The following is a 15,165-nucleotide window of genomic DNA, read 5'->3' on the forward strand; positions in this document are numbered from 1 at the left end:
AGGGAAGATCTTCCACCGAGCAGGTGATATTGCTCGGTAGACCGACGGTCCAAATGTTGTTGTTCGGAACTTGTATATATGCAGGCTTATCTTGAAAATGTCGTAATCGAGATTAAGGCATCTGTCATATATCTTGCGTTGTATGATGGCTACCGCCACATCACTCCCCTCCGAGACCGGAGGTCGTGTCATTTAATTATTGTTGTCTGTGCTGAGATTAGCTTGCAAGTGCGTGCCAGTGCTGCTCGAAACCTCCGGTGAGTCGAGGCTGAGCTTAAATGCTGCGTGAGTGTCCCCAGTGCTGCTCGAAGTCTGCAGTAAGTCGAGACTGAGCTTGAATGCTGCACGTGTATCGTGAGTAATCCATGGGATGCAGAGCTGCCACGCCGGAGATGTGTGAGGTCCCAAACGTTGATGATCCGGTCGTGAGCTGCGATGGACTGTAGTGGCGTGATGAGGCAGTGTAGGTGCATGCCGTAGGACCAGGAAGCGCGGTGAGTCGGCTGCAATGGTCCTGTTGAGGCTGCGATGCTCGCTTGCTGTGGGACGACTGTCAATGACTTGCTTTTATCTGCGAGAATGCGGGAATTGTGGTAGTCGAAGTTCTTAATGCGCTGATGATGAAGTGTGAAGGCTGCAATTGTTCCGTCGCAGGTCACCAGTTTGGAATGTTTAATGACGGAAGAAAAGATCTTCCACCGAGCGGGTGATATTTGCTCGGCAGACCGACGGTCCGAGTGTTGTTGAGCTATATTATTAACATGTTGATATTGACTTAATTTCAACACTTGAACTTAAAATTCATTAATTTTATTGCTTGGTGTAGGATGAGTAAAGAATGCGAACACCGTTAACTCGTAAAAACTAATAAGCCCAATATAGAAGTCGTCGTGGCCTAACGGATAAGACGTCCGGTACATTCGTGTTTAGCGATGCATCGGTGTTCGAATCCCGCTGGCGGGTACCAATTTTTGTAATGAAATACGTACTCAACAAATGTTCACGATTGATTTCCACGGTGAAGGAATAACATCGTGTAATAGAAATGAAACCCGCAAAATTATAATTTGCGTAATTACTGGTGGTAGGACCTCTTGTGAGTCCGCACGGGTAGGTACCACCACCCTGCCTATTTCTGCCGTGAAGCAGTAATGCGTTTCGGTTTGAAGGGTGGGGCAGCCGTTGTAACTATAATTGAGACCTTAGAACTTATATCTCAAGGTGGGTGGCGCATTTACGTTGTAGATGTCTATGGGCTCCAGTAACCACTTAACACCAGGTGGGCTGTGAGCTCGTCCACTCATCTAAGCAATAAAAAAAAAAAAAAAAATTATCATGATCTAGTAAAGAATATACTTATCATACCATATAATAATATACCATATAATATCATACTATTACTATACAAGTTTAGTTAGCTCTTTGGAGGCCGTGATAAATATGTTTTGAATAGCTTTGCAAATTGTTTCGTCAAGGAATGAAACAGTATGTATCAAATCAGATTTTGTAAACACAGCGCTCAAATTTTATTCAATCGTGGAAATTCAATGTAAGAATTTAGTATTGTTTAGTTTAGTATTGTAAGAATGTAAAAAAAATATTGTACGTTTTTTTGTTTATTTTGGGTTGTAATATATTTTTAGAATTAGATAGTTTAAAGTAAGCGAGTATAATTAAACGTGAAAATTTAATGTTGCTTGATTCATAATTCGTTGCATATTGTTTTGTATACAAGATATAATTACGTTGGTTTAGTTTTGAGTCAAAGGCAAATTGTATACTGTCATTTGATTTTTGCTGTCTTTTATAACAAGAACAAAATAGTGAATGTTAATGTGTGCGTTGCAGAATTTACAAGATTAGGAGAATCTTCGAGTCATCTTTGAGTTGCTTGCGTGGGCTTGATCTGGTCGAAGACATGAACCGGCTATCCTTTTGATAAATGTTTAACTTTCGTCACAAATACAGATCTCCTGAGGAGGTTCAATGCGTCACCAGCAATGATAGGTCTGACGGTGTGGACACAAAACCTAATCCTCATCCCCCAAAGAGGGGTGTGACCAAGTATCCTTTACTCAAAACTCGAAAACGGCAAGCGTAAATGATTCGATGGGTTGCAGAAATACAAGGGTAACCTGAAGAGTTAAATAAAACCATATGGATTGAATTGTAAGCTGTGGGACCTCTGGAGTACAGACAATACGAACAAGAAAGAAGTATTCGTTTGATAACAAATATGGTGTGATCTGGAAACGAAATGGGAAAAATTAACTATAAGTCTTCTTTTGTCTAATTATCTTAGAGCCTTTTAGCTCTATTAAAATGGACTCTTTAGTTCTTAGGGCAGTCTATGGTGTACGAAGCATCTCCCGCGACACCCGCATTTCAAAGCCATCGATCTTGTTGATATCGCGGTTTTCCATGCACCACGTTTCTGCTCTGTAGAGGAAATATGGAAAAGACAACTGCAAATTATTATGCATTTTGGTTTTATAGCGAATGTTGCAGCTTTTCTAGATCTTCTCGAGGTTGGTCATCGCACTTTTAGCTATTGTATACAATTGGATACACCTTTGTATAGTAGTAGACAAAAATTAAAATTAAATTACCTTCGATAAAAATTTTGTACGTGCTCTAACCTGCTTAAAAGCGACATAAATATAGTCAAGGTAACAAGATTATTTACTGTTGCACAATAATAAATTGATTCAACATTCTTAATCTTTATTTATGTGTTAAGATAGACGTTTGGTTGAAAAAACATTTAAATCTCATTAACAGTAGTAATAAACAGATATTTCGCGATATTTTTATTTCATTTTATCAGCAAAATTGAATTGGCAAACATCTGCTTTTTCAGATTGTTTTTTTTTATCACAGCTACTTAAATAAATATGACCATAATCTTAATCCTCATTTTTTTCTAATCATCTATTTGATTCATTTGTTTCGGTGTTTTTGCACTAAAATATATCTACTATTAAAATGGTGACGAAACTGACGAGGGCAGGGGATGTCTAGTTACGTTCGTACGTTACGTAGTTATGTTCGTAGTTTGATTAATCGAGCACGCAATATTAGATTAGACCCAGGAAGGCTCTTCATCGGTCTGGTCCAGGTACCGACTGACTGATCGGCATGGATGCTTGGGAAGCTGGATCGGAGCTGAGCCAACAGCAGAGTACCATTACTGCAGATGTGACTTGGACACGGCGGAGCACAGGCTTGCTTTTTTTTTCCTACTAAGCTGATAGCCTTGAGAGGTTATTTCAGCGTAACCTTAGTTAGTAGGTGAGCTCACGGGGCTCAAACCGGAGTGATGCTAACACTGACCCTAGCAAGAGCAGTGCTTCGCAGAATCTACCACCAGATCGGGAACGCGACCCAGTGAGAAGATCCGGCGATAAACTCTATGGGCTGTGGTCTGTGGGTTAATTCGGTACCTAAAGGCACCGTTAATGGATCGGGGCACTGCATGCGAAGAGTCTTGTCTTTCTTGTACAAATCAACATTTCGCTGCCGATTATTAGGTGGCTGCGATGCTTGGCAGCGTCATAGCGTCTCTCGGGCTGAGCCCAGTGAGCTCGCCACCAGTGACGGAGAAAAGTCAGACTACTGTCTGAAAAAAAAAAACCACTGGACTATTTGTGACTTTAAACATTCACACTCTGTGCATGGTAGAAAACGCGTCTTTTAGAAAGAGTATGTAAATCGCTAATGCAGAGATGCAAAATCGTTCAGACTAAAACTGGCAGATTCTTCGTAGGATAATTGTAAAAAGCTCATTGCGGCAGATAGCAATGTATAATTAATAATCATTGAACATCTAAATCAGATATGAAATGATTAGCAATCGCAGCTACCCATTACCAATAATAATTCGGGGCTCCTGTATCGGCAATCTTTAATTGTTTTACGTCACGGAAATGAATACGGTTCCCAGAAATGTTTTTCTGTACACAGAGACTGATAAAATCTATAATATTATATGCACATTCTTTTTTGTATATTTTTTTACCGCGATTGAGAGTTTGAAAACGTCAAAGTCCTAATATTAATTATTGAATAAAGTATCACACCAATTTTTTCGAATAAAAGCATCTTAAAATTGAGGAATACGTTTGTTTAGTAACTGTTGAAATTTATGTAAAGTGACGATTCAGAGCGGAAATGCGTCTTTAATAGCTTGACGTCTGAAGGTTTATGATAAAATTAATGTTATCGATTGATAACAGCTAATTAATAATAATTATCGTGCACATCGATTAACATGAAACACCTACAATAGGGATGCGCTAATCGGTCACGTATTTATTGACTACATACTTGAAATCGAAACGGATGTCAATGATTTTTTTAATAAAAAAGCGTAATGGACCTTCTAGCAGTTTTCCCTTAACAGAAATAGTTTTTTAAATGCAACAGTACAATCATTTACTAATATTTGTATGAATGAGCCTGTGCATAAACATCATCTACCTAGTTCAGCCATAAGTTCTGTTACAAATGAAAATGCTTTTTTTCAATAATGTAGTAATGAAATATTATTAAAACTTATACCTATATATTTATTAAAGTCTCTGCTAAAAATGAAAAAAATTCTATCCGAAATTGCCACCTTTGATTTTTATACAGGCTTTTAAGCTGTTAGGCCACTAATCTAAGAACTTACGCACTGTTTCCAAGGAAAATTTCGCCACTGCTAGCTCCAAAGATTTTTTAGACTCAATGTCGCCTTGTCGTTTAGAGCAGGCCATGTCCTCTGAAACTGACCTTAACTTGAAGTCTAAAGGGTTGAGGTCTGGGCTAGATGAGGGCAAGTCCTCTGTTCTTATAAAGTCCGGAACGGTTTCATTCAGGCTTGGGTAGTTCTAGTGTTAGAGCTAAAGTGTCTAGTGCAAGGGTTATTGGATCTGATGGATCTGTAAGGACGTGTCTAGACCGTCGACGGTGACTGGCACTTGCGTGATCAAGATTCGGGAAGCAGTCAGCGGCGGCAACGATAAAGCGATTATCATGACGCATAACCTTATCGAAGTATCGTTCCGACGCTGACTTCATTTGTTCCCGGATTGATTCGAGGCCCAGGTCGTCGTGTAGGTCGACGTTCCTCACGAACCACGGAGTTCCGACGGCTAGTCTGCAAAAGCGGGATTGTAGGGATTGGAGGGTGTCTATGTGTGTGGGGGCCGCGTGAGCGAACATCACACTCGCGTAAGTCATGACGAGCCATATGCAAGTTTGTAAAGTGTCACCTTGTTCCGAAGGGACATTTTACTCCGCTTACAGATCATCTAGAAGAAATCGGCACGGTCGCGGACGGATATTTTATAGGGGCGGAATGTCATGGATGCATCCAGGGTGACATCCAGGTGACCTTCCTGGCCCAGGGTATGGGTTGGCTGAAGAGGGTAATCGGGGGTGTGAGATTGCTCCTCCTAATGCGGGAGGAAATAAGCGGTGAGTTTCCCCTTTGAAATAACACTGCTGTGCTTTTCGCTGGGTTGATTGATGTCTATGTGCAATTTTCGGAACCCCTGTCCCAGGGTTAACGCTGTGCTCTGGAGTTTCCTCGCGATTTAAGGACTTGTTTTTACTCGAGTAGTAAACGTCGTGTCGTCGCCGAGTAAGGCTAACTAGGTCGGCGGCGACCGGGGAATGTCATTTATAGATAAATTAAATAGGAGCGGCGATCGTGGGTATTGTAGAAGGCGACTAATGGGGCACCAGAGAATACTTCAATAAAACAAGAATAAATCTCGAAAATAGAAATACCACCGTAATAGGAAGCGATTTTGACTACCGCCGTATTAGGAGCTTTTACCTTAGGTAACAATATGCTCTGAGTATTATATTAACCAGTGTACTGAGATCACCAACTGAAATTTACTAGTAGTGGTAGGACGTATTGTTTAAATCTAATACTATTGAGAGTTTGACACATATGCTTACAACAATTATATTTTAATATCATGTATTGAAATTAAGTTTAATTGGGCGCGGACTTCTTAATTTAAAAAAAATATTAGTTCATGTTATAATTCAATACAATTTCCTAGGGAGCACGTTAGGAGGACCTATTGCCTGAACCCACATAATGTGGGGTAAGGGCGAAATGTAGAGGAATAATTGTGGGTTGTTGATCAAGACCAGTTGCTCAAGCGTTTTAGTTTTAATTAATTCGTAATTTAAATGCAACTGATACTTCAAACTGCTTACTAGCTTCAGTAATCACGCTAACCATAATATCCTCTACTGGAAAAAACGCCGCAGATTGGAGATAAATGAGAGCTTAGATAGTTTATTTGCTTTTTGAATCACAAATCTTTAGGAATTAATATTTAATTTGATGAATCTTTTTTTTTCAATGATTTTCTTTTTTTTTCAGAGTACGTGATTCCCTCCAAGCAGCTATGGTTAGAAAAAAATATGATCGAATTTTTTCAAAAGATGATTAGAATGATTTATATATTTTATTATCTTTAAGATTGCAAACAAAAACACTTTATCATAATTCTGTTTTTCGAATACGATAAATAAGAAAGGATTCCCCTCAGCGTGTATAAATCAGTATGACTAAGTAAATCTATTAGTGATAGCTTAATCCAGTGCCGTTGAGGACCATTCTTGGAATTTTGTATTTAATTGAACGTTTTCAATGTTATCATGAATATACGTAATAATATATATATAATAATAAAACGTAGACTGCGGCGTGTACAACTATGTAAGTAAAGAAGATTATTCTGAAGTCGTCGTGGACTAAATTATTATTTATTTTAAAGTGATAGTATTGCAAAATTAGACTTATTCATAATTCTAGTCTTGTTTTATCAAATTAACAATTCAGGTTAAGATCAGTCTCTTTTTATTTTTACAATTTAATTACATCCGGATTTTGATATTCGTTCCAACATCTACATATATACATACATATAACCAGTCTGGCCATAAATACTATTTATTACATAGGTAACTTTACTTAACTTTTCTTAGTTGTTTTAAATTTTTTGTTATTTTGACTTTTTAGTTATTTTGAATTTGGAACACGTATTAACGTTTAAAAACTTCTTTCTTTTGTGCCATTGCACATATTTTTCGTGTTCAATCAAATGACAATATGGAATGGGGTGTTAAAGAAAATAGGATTGCGGTGATCGCTTTACATGAAGTGGGTATGGAGCCGTCGGTCATATTCCAGACACTTCAAAAGCTTGGTATCAGCTGTATGTTCGTATATCGTACTATCAACATATACAACAATACTTCGTCTGTCCAAGACCAGTAAATATTAGGGCGGCTGCGTGCTTTTAGAATTACAAAGGCTGTTAATGATGCTAAAACCAGAATTCGTCGAAACCACATTAGGAAGCAAAAAATCTTATCGCGAGAAATGAAGATTCCCGCTAGGACTCTGTCGCATATTAAAAAACAAGACTTGAAGCTCGCTGCTTGTCGTCGATATACAGAACATGCCCTAAATCAATCTTTACAATTAAAGAGAGTGGATTGATAAAAACGCCTTCTGTCGCGATACGCAGGTGAACGGCACACAAATATCCTCTTTACCGATGAAAAAAAATTCCTTATTGAAGAAAACTACAATAAGCAAAATGGTAAAGTGTACGCTCACAGTTCTAAAGAAGTTGCTCAAGTGGCCGGAAAGGTACAACGTGGTCATCATCCTGCGTTAGTGATGGTTTGGTGGAGCGTGTATTATCAAGGAGTCACAAAACTATATTTTTGTGAAAAAGGAGTGAAAACTTCAGCAAAAGCGTATAAAGATACAGTCTTGGATCATGTTGTGAAACCTCTCAGCAATACACTATTTAAAATATACCGTGGACTTTCCAGCAGGACTCTGCACCTGGTCACAAGGCACGAACTACCCAAGCCTGAAGGAAACCAACTTCCGGACTTTATAAAAACTGAAGACTGGCCCTCATTAAGCTCAGACCTCAACCCTTTAGACTTCAAGTTAAGGTCATTTCAGAGGACATGGCCTGCTCTAAACGACAAGGCGACATTGAGTCTCTTGAAAATCTCTGGAGCAAGCAGTGGCGAAATTTCTCTTGGAAACAGTGCGTAAATCCATAGATTCATGGCCAAACAGGCCTGTATAAAAGCCAAAGGTGACAATTTCGAATAGTTTTTTTTTTGTTGAGACTAATAAATAAGTGGGTATAAGTTTTAATAATATTACATTATATCATTTAAAAAATGCATTTTCATTTGTAACAGAACTTATGGCTGGACTAGGTACATGTAGGTATATCATTTTTGCAATCGGGAAAGTTGGCCACGTTCTTCCATACGCGAGCTTGAGGAAAAATATTCAATACCTATGTAGGCATTATAAATCTATACACTTGTTTAAGTGTGCGTTAACACATCATTATTATTACTATCATCGAAATAATAAAGATTCACCCTTATCATTACAAAATATATTACTGGAAATATTGCATAGTACAAATCTCATTACTTAGGTTTGAAAAAGTTTGTCGTGGAATCCTGGTATTGGTGGTGGGGCGTCTTGTGTGTGACCTTCAGGAGTAGGTACCACCAACCCACCTATTTTTGCCATGAAGCAATTATGCGTTTCGGGTTGAAAAGTGGGGCAGCCGTTGTACTAGAAAATCGAGACTTACTCATGTGTGGCGGTTTTAACGTTGTTCAAGTCTATGAGTTCCGATAAACATTTAAAACCAGGTGAGCCGGTGAGCTTATCTAAACATCTTAAGTAATAAAGAAAAAAAAAAGCAACAGAAATTTTTTCACGAAGTAATTTGAAATTAATTTCAGAGTTGTCTGCTGATACGGCGGATCCCAAGCTATCGATTTCCGAGGAGGTCGTGATAACATGAAGAAGTTCCGACGTTGACGGTAGCAGCTATTGTTGGATTCACCGTTGTTATGATCGTCGCTATAGTTTTGTTTTTTCGTCTTGGGAATACTTATTGATTGCAGACAACAGTAAGTTTGATTACTGACACATTTGTTAAAATAGTAGATAAATTTAATTAAAGCACGAAGATTTTTTTTTGGATCGGGGTCGGCAGTCTAGCATACAGCTCACCTGATGGTGAGTGGTTAACCGTCGCCCATGGACTTCAGCAATGCCAGGGGCAGAGCCAAGCCGCTGCCTACCGTTCAAGTTTTAGAGAGAAAGTTTACTGGTGGCCCGAAGACCTTTCCAGTTTCATCAGAACTGGTGGGCGAGCAAAGGCTCAGTCAGGAGGGGCGGGATTTGCTAACGGGATTGCTAACGAGGGGTGGGATAAGCTGCCACAGCACCTCCGAGGAGACGTAACAGCTCAACGCAGCTGATTCGCGGACTCATCTACTACCGGATGGGAATCGGGACCCACTGAGAAGATCCGGCGAGAAACTCAGTGGGTTTATGTATGGGATTAGGTTCCAGGTACCGTTTTCAGAGTCGCGATGCAACTCTGCCGGTGTTCGAATCCCACAGGCAGCTATCAATTTATCCAATGAAATACGTACTTAACAACGTTCACGATTGATTTCCACAGTGAAGGAACAACATAATAACATAATGTTACCCCGGTTTTAACGGTTGAAATAGTTTTAGCCCGCATTTTTATTTACGTGATTATTGATTGTTTTTTTTAATTATACGTTACATTAATGTCAATTATATTTTTATCATTGATTGTTCTTTCTAATTTAGCCAGTGACGTATTTTAAAAATCGATCACAAAACAATGGCGCTAGTTTTTATCTTAGTTTTTAATCAACTCTACCTTATGATTGATAATGTTTTGCTTAATTGTTTATGAATCATTAAAATTTTCTAAACACATGTTTATTATTTGTAATATGTCAGATGTACTAAATTTATATAGATATATCGTTTATCTTACTTTTGAAATTTAACTAAGTTCAGGAATATAAAATAAGATGATCAGTAATTTTCATATTTGATTGTTTTATTTTGTAGTATTTTAGAGAAAATATTGTTATATGGTATCAGGAAACAATGGTACAACTTAGCTCTTTTGTGTGCAACTTTTAACACGAATTGGTATATAATGCACAAACGTTCGTGTTGAAGCCGGGTTAAATGATAATTATGGGTGCTACGGGTGAAATAAAACCAACATTACGCTACGCATCGCCACGCTTTCTATTTCGTACCGCTAACAAAGGGGCGCTATAAGCGCGGCATTAAGACTTAATTTCATGAAACTGATTTATCTTTTGAAAATATTAGGTACGTACTGATTACCGACGTAATGTGATTATTGGCTGTAATTCGTGGAAAGGTGGTATCGCATTTTATGTATGCAGTCTTAAATGATAACCAATTAGGTATCGTCTGAATTACGACTTTCAAAAGCCAATGTATTCGATTTTCTTTTGTATTTTCAATTTTTAGGACCCTGAACATATTATTTCTTCTTGCCTTTAATTCAGTTAACTGTGTACATTAAAGATTTTAAAGAAGATTCTAAAAGTATATTATATAGTAAAGTATTAAAATTTTAGTAGGTACGTTTGTGTTCGTAGTTTTTAAAATTAGAATTAGTTGATTCTTGTACAAATAATATTGTGTTTCTTAATAAAACCATTCACGGTTGCTTGCTTGTGAGCCAGTGTGTAAGCAAGGGCGTTCGCTCGACATTTTAGGGTCGGGTTCGTGCATTGCGTTCCCGCGCACCCGTGCGGACCGCGTGCTTTAGAGTCTAGCATAGTGTTGCCAGCTCAGTGGAATTCTACTAGATCTGCTGATTTAGATTTACCTTTTACCGCACCAATTTTATTTTAGTGGATAGTGATTTTTTCTAGTAGCTTCGTTACTTCAGTCAGTGGTGAGGTACGAAACTCACCACTAGCACGATTTACATATTCATTCAGAAATCTCGAATTCATTGTTAAAGAAACATATGACTGGTTCAGCCGTTTTTTGTCGAGGCAAGCTGCCTACATAGAACTATACAAACTTATCAATGACGATCATGATCCATTAAATTGTACAATTTTGTCAAACTATATGGTTATTTATAGAGTCCGCAGTTGCATGCATTTACACACAATAGTTGGAGCTGAAAACACACAATAGTTGGAGCTGAAAACGCACTTAAATGTCGCCAAATTTAAAGATATTACAGCAGAATTGCTGCATGGAATGTATTCAGATGACGCCAATTATTCGTGACATTGCATTTATGTAACCAATTCTCACTGATGCTAACAGAGTTAATAAATTATTTGAATCAAAAGAAACAGATAAGACACAGTATATGATGTATTGACAAATTCAATTGATACACTTATTGCCAAAATGACATTGCCTACCCAGAAAGTAGATATTTTTACGCAAGGAGACAAATGTTATTTGGGGTACAGATTCGAATCACACATGTTAATGATGAAAGAAAAAGGACTTCCATCGAAAGAAGGGGAAATAATATGTAATTATCCAATTCATTGTACATTTGAGTCTTGGACTGAAAAACATGTTTGCGTTTCAAGCGAGCAAGGACCAAAGACCGATGGTGCTAGGTCAAAACTCACAAGTTGTCATCACGGTAGAGGTGTATTTTATTCAATTTTATGTCTTTTTTTTCTTTTTTTATTGCCTAATGAGCGTACGGCCCACCTGATGGTAAGTGTTACAGTCGCCCATGGACTTCAGCAATGCCAGGAGCAGAGCCAAGCCGCTGCCTACTACATGTCTTTATGAAATATATTTTATTATTTTTAACATAATCACATATTACATTAATGTGCATAGTAATTGTTGCTGTATTATGCAATTCTGTCAATTATTTTACAGAAAAAATAACGACAGTTTTTTGACGCTGTCGAAATGAAACGTGAAATTACGCATTTTTTATAGCGTCTTTTTGTCAGTCTAGAATTAAATATAACAGTAATAAATTAATCGTGTTCTATTTTCGTTATATGAATATCCGAAATATATCCTAAATCGAATCAGAGCCACCTCACTTTCCATATGCTCTGGTCTGCCCTTCCCCTAGATTGTATATAAAAAACCGGCGGCGCGGAGGGAGAGCAGTCCTCGCCCGCTGCTCAAGCTAAGCTGTGGAGCAGAGTATGAGTGATTGTGCTTCCGCACGTAAGGGCGCAAGGACTGCTCTTGCCGCAGCGCTGGAGATAAGGCAGACTCAAATGGAGAGGAGAGGGAAGCTCCCTCCGAGTTTGACTAAATAGTCTATTTTAACCTAAAACGTTAACCATGGAGTTCTGCGGGTTGGAATGGTACAGGGATAACTCCTTGCCTCCACCCCTCCCCGGCTCAAAAATGGATGGATCGATGGATCATAATGAAAATTTAATTCCTATTTTACTAAATAGTGCTATTCTAACCTAAAAACATTAACCATGGAAATCTTCATACCGTGGGGCTAGGCGGAGTGGAATATTCACCAGACCGGTGACTCGCTTGGCGCTACTACCATAGGATAGTAATGTCACTGAAGTGACACTGGGCGGAGATTTGTAGACGACGCGCCTCGCGGTACAAGTCGTAATTTTTATAATTAGTTTGAGTCTTGTACGAATAATATTGTGTTTCATAATAAAACCATTTAAGGTTGCTTGCGCGTGCGTCAGTAAGTTACCTACGTCATCGCCGGGTTGGGTTCGTGCATAGCGTTCTCGTGCTTCCGCGCGGACCCGCCCTTCTAGCGGGGCAGCGTCAGTCACATAGATAAGACATATATAGTCGGACTTAAATATTAAGTGTATAATCTATGTAGTCGGTTAAGACTACCTGAAGCGATTGCACGCGCCAAAACTGCACGCACGCAACATTCAGGCGCGCGTTTTTCATTTATTCAACAAAATCTGCTTTATTTAATCAGTAACACCCCCTCCTACCTGCATCCTCCATAACGCCCTTCGAAGGTACATGGAATTTTTAAGCAAAGCTCTCCCTTCATTCATTGTTAATAAATTAATCAGGATAGGCTAAGTTTACGCTTGAATCACGCTCATATTGTTATCGGAATTTTAGAAAGAATTGTTTTTAACAAAACTCTAATAATGATAATGGAAGTAGGTCTTAAGTGGGATTTTGTCGTTGCCAAACAGTATTGTACTACGAAAAGATAAAGCGTACGGAGAATAGCTATCGTAAAAATATTTGGAATTGCAGATTAAGAAGATAAAGTTACTTAGTATAGAATAATCGTAATTTACAAATCATCGAAATAAATGGCGCTGAGGTTGTTGCGTTTTGATTAATTAAGCTTCATTTTGATCGAATCATCGAAGCAACGAAATAAGCAGTCACCTTTATGGTTCTTTGTTAATTTATTAGCGTTATCTATCTGCAATTGATATGTCGCATCAACGATTGAGTATAGTAGTAAACACTTACGAAGCTTAGTCCATAGATTAATTATCACATATTTAATGATTTTTTTAGGAAATATATAACTACATTTAAAACCTTTGGCATATAAGCAATATCTATCAATTCAAAATATCAAGCAGTTGTAGGCCTATAGATATTATAACCATAAGTCGATGTTGTATTATGAGTAATTTTACAGCATCTAGATTTTCCTTGGAATTCAATATTTTCATATAAATTTTAATTTTACAGACGAGTTATTGCAAAGCAAATGGGTGAAGCTAAAAGATGGAGGGCTCCACGGCGAATCAACGTTCGAAATGAAAATGATGGAGTTAGTATAGCACATAACATGGAGGCGACTGGCATAAGTCTACCACCGGCCGAAGCACTATCGACTATACCTTAAAGAAGTGTGTGCAATTTAAAATTGAATGGTATGCATATAAAACACAGCGATCTTTAGAAAGAAACAAATAATCGACTAGTCTCGCGTTACGTCATCACTATTGCACTAAGCACTAAATCCGGTATCTAGGTCTAAGACTACGTAATAATACAAATACATTGTTTGAAATGAAATAAACGCATTAATTGTGTGACTAAAGGTCCATGTGTAGCATTTAGTGATCAGTACTATATGTTTCTGAATTATCAAGCTAAGAAGTTGTGTAGAAAATATATAATATTTTGAATTCGTCAATACAATTCTTCTAATTGTAGGTCGCATATAGCATGCTTTTTAATTATGAATTCTTTTGATTTATTTGTTATGTTGGTATTTATTTATTTACTTATTTAAAGCCTGAACTGTAACCTTATTTAATGAAAAAAATTAGTAATCGACATAATCTTGTAAACCCATACCTATTATTAAAAATAAATAAATAATAATGGGGATCGTAATTTAAACTCTTTTAGGAGGACCTCCAAAACATTTTTCAATATGCCGGGAGCATCTTTTGTTTTTGCTTTAAGCTACTAATACAGTAAGCAAGTAGAATACATGTAGCAATTGGTCCATTTTTGTTTATCTGGTTATTTATTTAAAAAAAATATATTTTATTATTATTCGTTGCTTTTCATTTATTTCGGCAGTTCAGTCTTAAAGCACTGTCACGTAGGACTAATCGCGTAATCAAATGTTCCAATCCCAAATTGCATTACATTGAAACGCTATTTTATAGATCAATTAATTGATAATTGATGAGCACGTGATTTAACTCATGTAAAACAAACTAAAGTTAATGGAACAATAACGACAATGTTACTGGTTAAAATAAGAATTAGACATTAAAGTAATTAAGGTATTAAACAGCGGATTAAGAAAACATGTTTAAGTTATGTAATTACTATGAAGTAGCGCTGTTAATTTGTGGTTTTCTGAAATTGCTATTAATCTGTTATATATTTATAAGCAGAAGGAGAATTTGAAATAAAGGTTAGATTTGTTCTTTGTATGTCCTACCCGTTCTTGTTTATATCTATCCAATTTGTAAAGTTTTCAATGTATTCATATTCCGGAGTTTTCCGATAACGGAAAGATACCATATATGGAATTTTGTAAGCTATGTTTTAATTATTTTTCTTTTATATTATTTCTCGAATCTAGAATAGGTACTTTGAGGCGTTTGAGATATTTGTGTCTATTTACGTTATAATAAATCTATTTTTATACTGTAATTTGTTTTATTTGATCATTTTGTGTTTGCTGGTTAAATTATGCAGAAAAGTAATGAATATCATTTTGCCCATCGAGTCGGCTCAATTTTAAATTAAAAAAAAAATGTTAAAAAAGTAATACAGAATGACGTTAC

At 37.2% G+C, this 15,165-nt stretch overlaps 1 long non-coding RNA gene across 1 annotated transcript; it reads left to right on the forward strand.

The window, feature by feature from the left end:
* Positions 1 to 7,036: 7,036 nt before the first annotated feature.
* On the forward strand, positions 7,037 to 15,028 carry LOC114251555 (uncharacterized). Its single transcript, XR_016323700.1, has 3 exons — positions 7,037 to 7,983; positions 8,806 to 8,976; positions 13,601 to 15,028. It is a non-coding gene; the product is annotated as an uncharacterized LOC114251555 (long non-coding RNA).
* Positions 15,029 to 15,165: the final 137 nt, after the last annotated feature.

This window comes from Bombyx mandarina, chromosome 10 (assembly GCF_030267445.1).
Source record: "Bombyx mandarina strain Sakado chromosome 10, ASM3026744v2".
Lineage (NCBI taxonomy): Eukaryota > Metazoa > Arthropoda > Insecta > Lepidoptera > Bombycidae > Bombyx > Bombyx mandarina.